Below are 6929 nucleotides of genomic sequence, written 5' to 3' on the forward strand. Positions count from 1 at the left end.
TACAAATATAGGGCATGTGTGTGTGATGCCATGTGCTAAGAATGAAGCGTGTAAATTTTGATGGAGAAAGCCTTTTAAATATATATTAATAAGAGATCCCATTGCCAGAGAGATTTTCTCAGTCCCATGTCTGCAAACAAACAGCAATTAATCCTTGACATTTGACAGGCCTCCCGGGTATGGGGCAGCAGTGGAGGGTTCAACGTGGTGGAGGGGAGCGTTAACCGTAGTCCCCAGTTCCACGTGAACACTGATGGTGCACGAAGGAATCCAGGAATTTGAACATGAAAACGCAGAGGGTTGTTGTTGTTGGCTGGGACTGTCATTGAAGGAGCGATCTGGCTATCCCACAACTAACACCTCCCTATTGCTCGAAACCCTCTCCACCAAATTCCTACCATGCGTCCTACCCACATTTAGACATTTCCTGTTTAATCTGCTTCTACCTTCCTACATCCTAGATCACAACGTATCACTGCATCGAAATAACTCTCATTTCTGTGTAGCCTCCCCTCTTAAATCTGGCTCGCGACCCTCCCTCAGGCAGGAGCAATCTCCCCTGACTGCCTCTGCCTTTATCCTCCACAATTTTCCACGAGAAACTACGGATAGCACATTCTGGATGAGATAGGACAGGACAAAGATGCATGCCCCCACCTCAGAAAAAGCTCATTGACCATCATCCAGAAGCTGAGATTAGGGGGTGGGGGTGATGTAGCTGATAAATTGTTGTCGGTGTGAAGATGATTGTCAGTGGCGTTGGAGAAATGGCACCTGTGCGAATGTGTGCGTGTGTGTCTCTGGGTGCCTGTAATTGTTTGTGTGTTGGACTGGGAAATGGGACCGAGATAGTGACCTCTCTGTGGGTTTTCTGATTCTGACTCTCAGTGTGCTGGCCCTGACTCAGCGTGTGTTTCACACAGTGCACCTGCCATCTACTCTTGCCATTTAGACGATAGAGAGCAGGGCACCAAATTCCATCAGAATTACAGAGGCACCCAGACAAGGGTTTGATTTAAAAGATCGATGACAGAAGTGGGAGGTGAGACAATCAGTAGAGTGAGCAGTCTGAGACACATCTCTTTGAAGAATAGAGAGCCTCAAGGCATGAGGTTTGATTGATGCTTTTAAAAGTCTGAGAGTTCGATGGGGTGGAATATTCCATTTCTGTAGCAAACAAAAGGGAAGTTGTTCAACATCACTCAATCCTCAGGAATAAACTCAGGAATCAAAGAGAAGGATCCTCAGGAAGGGAGATTTTGAAACTGGGGAGTTGGGAAGGATGGGGCACTCGTTCCGATGGGAGGTGGGGTAGAATGGGGACCATGGTGCCAGGAGACCGGGTGTAGAATGGGGGAGCATGCAACAAACTTGCCCATGTGAAGTAAGGGAGAATGGAGGACTCGCTACCACGGGAAGTGTGAAAGAATGATGAACTCACTCCCACGGGGAGTGGGGAGCATCGCTTCTTCGGGAAGTGGGGGAGATTGGAGGATTTATTGCTGCCGGGAGTGGTTGGGTGAGTGTTATTGATGGGCGATCCCATGCCTCATTTGATGCAATATTGCGTTGCATTGTCGCAGGTGTAAACTATCCAGAGCCAAGGCCCTCAGTGCTCCTTTCAGTGTCCAATAACGATAGACAGTCATTTCGTGGCACCATTTCATATTTATTCATATCTTCTTTCATGCAAACTTCACAAACACAACATGGTCATTGTCTAGAAGGGGAGATTGCTCGCCGTTCTACCCAAAGTGAAAGTTTACACGCAAAATGTTGGAGGCAATTGTCGCAGGAAATCCCTACTCATCAAATGGATCAATTATTTCACTGATTTCTGACATTCTTCGATATTCAGATTGTTCACCAAATGCTGATATTGCTGAGAAATTGCATTGCAAAACAAAAACAAACAACAAAACGCCACATTGCACGAAGTGACTGACCCATGACATTGTATACCTTAGAGCTAACATTCGTTGAAGCTGATGGTGTTGAGGAGAGGTGAGTTCAGTGAACCGTGCCTCACACTGCAGGAATATCTGGAGCCCTTCTTCCAGTCAGTGGCCGGGACTTTCAGGTAACTGCTCAGACTGTAGCTCTGATCACTGTCCAGGGACACGGCGCTTGTGGTCACCCCACTGTCTGTCTCTTTTCCATCCACGCTCCAGAGAACCTGCACAAAACCTGGCTTAAAGCGATTCACCAGACAGGACAGAGTTGCTGATCCTGTGTCTAGTTCTTCTGGCGAAGGAGGGAGCAGAAGGGCAGATGGTTTCTGATCATCACTACCTGTGTGAAGGAAGCGAGAGAGAGGATTATATATATGAATAAAAAAACGCTGACCATGTATGCAAGGGAGAATTATTTATTTGTATAAAACTTTGAATTGTGCGAGCGACAGAGCATCATTAATATCTTTGCAACTAACACTTTGACGTGTGTATCTAAATGTGCGGATATGTTGTATGTGTGTGTGTCGGACAGAGACAGAAAAAAATTAATTTATAATACTCTAACTTTTTTATGTGTTAGTGAAAGAGAGAAATGTTAGTACATAACAACTACCTACGCATGTGCGTGTGTGTGACAGTAAGGGATCAAAAGTGAGTGATTGATTAATGCACGTGTAACACTGTGAAGTGTGTGTGTGTGTGTATGTGTGTGTGAACGATAGAGTTATTAACATAACCATCTGACCTGTGTGTAACAGCGAATAATTGGTTCATACAAGATGGTAACCACTGTGCGTGTGCGAGAGAGAGAAATATGAACTTAATACTGAGCTGTGCATGTGAGAGATACTTCTCGAGCTAAACGGAGTGGGAAGAAAAGCAGGAAGGCAGAAAACTGGGTCAATGGAAAGATGCTTAGTAGTGTGGATGTGCAGAGGGATCTTGGTGCCCATGGACATAGATCCGTAAGAGTTGACACCCAGATTGATAGTGCTGTTAAGAAGGCAGACGGTGTGTTTGCCTTTAGCGGTAGAGGGATTGAGTTTTGGAGCTGTGATGTCATGCTACAACTGTACAAAACGCTAGTGCGGCCTCACTTGGAATATTGTGTGCAGTTCTGATTGTTCCGTTACAGGAAGGATGTGGAAGCATTGGAAAAGATGCAGAGGAGATTTGCCAGGATGTTGCCTGGTCTGAAGTGAGAGTCTTATGAGGAAAGGTTGGGGGACTTGGGTCTGTTCTTCTTGGAGAGAGGAAGGCTAAGAAGCGATTTAATAGAGACAGACAAGATGATCAGAGGATTAAATAGGTTGGACAGTGATAGACTTTTCCCTCGGATGATGATCCCCCGATAGCTGCAAATTGAGGGGTGATAGATTTCAGACCGATGTTAGAGGCCGGTTCTTCACTCAGAGAGTAGTAAGGGCATGGAATACCCTACCTGCCAATTTAGTTAACTCAGCCACATTGGGGACATTTAAACAGTCCTTGGATAAGCATATGGATTATGATGGGATAATGTATGGTGATGGGCTTAGATGAGTTCACAGGTCGTTGCAACATCGAGGGCCGAAAGGCCTGTTTTGTGTTGCCTTGTTCTATGTTCTAATCTCTGACCTGTGCATGTGACAAAGGGAGAGGGAAAGGGATAGAGAGAACGATTGAGACAATTAACACTCTGTCCTGTGTGTTTCTGTAAAATAGAGAGACTGACCTGTGTGTGAAAATAATTGATATATTCTATCGGATGGTGTGTGTGTGTGTGTGTGTGTGTGTGTGTGTGCGCGCGCACCTGTCTGTCTGTGTGGAGGATTCGTTTTTGCAGGGAGTGGCTATGTGGCTCTGGATACATGTTTATGTGAAAGAGACAGCATTATTAATATAAACAACTCTCTGCCCTGTGTGAATCCGTGAGAAAATTATTGATGCAATACTTTGCCTTGTGAGTACGAGTGAGAAATGTTGCAAAGTGTATTACACCGTGATGTTTTCGACAAACAGAGAACAGTATCGACTCTGAAGCGATATATATTCAACTTATCTTAAAAAAACGTAAATAGAGAGAAAACAGAACCACTTACTCCGGACGATCAGGGCAGTTCCACCTCCATAGATGTAACCCCACACTTCACAGTAATAGACGGCAGAGTCACCAGAGACCACGTTTCCGATGGTTAGAATGTAACTGTTGTTCGGAGAGTCTCGTGAAGGTTGAAAACGGTCAGTGAAGCCGGTGCCTCTGTGAATGTCACCATTGACCTTATGCTGGATAACAAACACTGGGGTTTCTCCGAGACTCTGTCAGTACCAACGCACATCGTAGGTGTCCACATTACCATCCTGCAGCACACACTTCAACTGGGCGGTCTGGCCAACAGAGACTGGGTCGGAAAGTAGACTCTGTTTGAGGACAGGATCAGCATCAGCCAAGGTACCTATCATTAAGAAACACACACATGCACACACCCAGTGACTTTGGGAACAATAAAGGAACCGGGGCTGACACAAAAATATTTAATGGACAGATGTTAGACGAGAGCAATTTCTGACCTGTCACGTGGAGCAGCAGAACACACAGCAGACGCAGTATGGGAAACATTTCCACTGGAGAATGTGTGGAAACAGTCAACCAGCACTGGGTGTAGCTTTCAGTCTTCGTGTTTGTGGGAGCCGCTCTGCAACCAGTGTCGGTAAACTGGGAGGGTTTGCCAGCTTTATTTATTCACCGGAATGCAAATGAAAAGGCAGAGACCAGGCAAATCGACCCTTTGGGTTTTACCCGACCTATTTCTGGCTTCTCACAGCCTTGTCCATCTTCTGAAGCTTTGCAGTTGCCTCTCAGTTTGCGTTTATTCTTTCCTTCTAACCTTAAACTGATGTCCTCTAGTCCTCGATTCCACAACCCTGAAAAAAGACTGAGTGCATTCACCCTCTCCGTGCCTCTCATAAACTTATGCACCTATATAAGCTTTCCCCTCAGTCTCTTACACTCGAAAGAGAGAAGTCCTACCTTGTCCAACCTCTCCCTATAACTGAGACCATGGATTCCAGAACGTTCTAGTAAATTTCTTCTTCACTCTTTCCAGTTTCTTATAACAAGGTGACTAAAACTGAACACAATACTCCAAGTGTTGTCTCACTAATGTTCTGTATAATTGCGACATAACTTTCCAACTTCTATCCTCAATGCCCTTACTGATGAAGGCTCGTGTGCCAAAAGCATTCTTAACTGCCCGGTCTACCTGCGACTCCATTTTCAGAGAACTGTGAACCTGAACTCCAAGATCCTTGTGTTCCACAGACTCCTTAAGTCCCTACAATTCACCATGAAACTCCTACCTTTATTTAGCTTTCCAAAATGCAAGACCTCTTAAACTGAATTGTCCCATTTACCTGCATTTGTCCCAGATCCCTTAAGACATTTCTTATGCATGTGCCTGTTCAATTGTCTTTTAAAGATTGTAATTACATCCTCCTCTCCCACTTCCTCTGGCATTTCGTTGCCTCCACACACCATCATCTGTGTGAACAAGTTGTCCCTTATGTCAATTGCCCCTTAAATCTTTTTCCTCTCACTTTAAACCTACGTCTTTTACTTTTTGACTCCTCACTTTGGGAGATAGATCTTGGGTATTCACGTTAACTATGCGCCTTATGATTTTATAAACCTCTATAAGATCAACATTTAGCCTGCTATGCTCAGGTAAATAAGGGCCCAGCCTATCCAGCCTTTCTCTATAAGTCAAATGATTCAGTCTTGGTAACATACCTTTTTTATCCTTTCTAGTTTAACAACATTCTTTTTGTTGCAGTGCAACATGAATTGTTCTCCAAATGCAGCATTACCAATGTCTTTTACAGCTGTAACATGAAATCCGAACTCCTGTGCTCAGTGATCTGACCAAGGAAGAAAACTGCGTCAAACCCTTTACTGACCATCCTGTCTACCTGAGACATCACATTCAAGGGACGACGGCCCTGTCTCTCTGTTCTACAACACTCCCCACGGCCCTAACATTAACTGCTTATGTCCTACACAGTTTGTCAGCTCAGTTGGTATGGTTGTGATATCGACTGACACCAGCAGCGCGGGTTCAATTCCTGCACCAGTTGCGGTTACAATGAAGGACTCCCCTTACCAATGTCTCCCCTCATCTGAGATGTGGTGACCCTCAGGTTAAAGTGTTACCAGTTGCCTCTGTAATGAGAGAGCAACCATCTAAGTTTGTGAGCGTGTTATCTTTATCCCTTTTTAAAATCTTTTCCTCTACATTCATTTGAAACCCTTTAATTTCCCTTTCCTTTTTGTTCTTCATATCAAGCTTGTTCATTTTCAATCGAGTCATAGTTAGTCTGAAATTTGCCATCTCAAGTCACAATTTCCCTCCTTCAGATCCTGAAATCTTTAACAGTCATTTTGAGCATTTCACTTTCGCAGGATACAGGTTTTGTTTGCATTCTCAACTTATCTGACAACCTTCTCAGTTCAGCCTTCGTTAAAGATTTCAAAGAAAAAGCCTTTTCCTCCCCAAAGCATTCAAAATAATTCTAACACTTCAAACCAGTCAGGAAACCTTGCCATGCATCTCCTCTTTCAGTCTATAATATTCAGGTAGACAAATTATTTTCAGAAAATATACCAATTCATCTTATGCTCGCCTAATTGGTACCTCGGACGATCCCTCATATTTGTTATATATGATCCCGACTGATGGTATGGTTGGACAAACCAGATTACAGAATGATCCCGAGACTCAATAGATTAACAGCAGGGAGGTACTGCTTGAACTGTATAAAATGTGTGTTTAGCTGCATCTATAGGATTGTGTGTAGTATTCTAGAAACCACATGATAGGAGGGTTGTGACAGCACTGTAGAGGATGTGAAGGAGGTTTACAAGGATTTTGCTTGGGCTGGAGAGTCGTAGCTATAATGTTCGCTTGGATAATTTTTTTTTTTGCCTTGAAGCAGAGG

The 6929-nt window shown here is 44.1% G+C and overlaps 1 pseudogene; it reads right to left on the minus strand.

Annotated features, from left to right (window-relative positions):
* Window positions 1-1711: 1711 nt before the first annotated feature.
* On the minus strand, window positions 1712-4564 carry LOC140453823 (immunoglobulin lambda-1 light chain-like; annotated as a pseudogene).
* Window positions 4565-6929: the final 2365 nt, after the last annotated feature.

The sequence above is a fragment of the Chiloscyllium punctatum genome, chromosome 28, assembly GCF_047496795.1.
Source record: "Chiloscyllium punctatum isolate Juve2018m chromosome 28, sChiPun1.3, whole genome shotgun sequence".
Taxonomy (NCBI): Eukaryota; Metazoa; Chordata; class Chondrichthyes; order Orectolobiformes; family Hemiscylliidae; genus Chiloscyllium; species Chiloscyllium punctatum.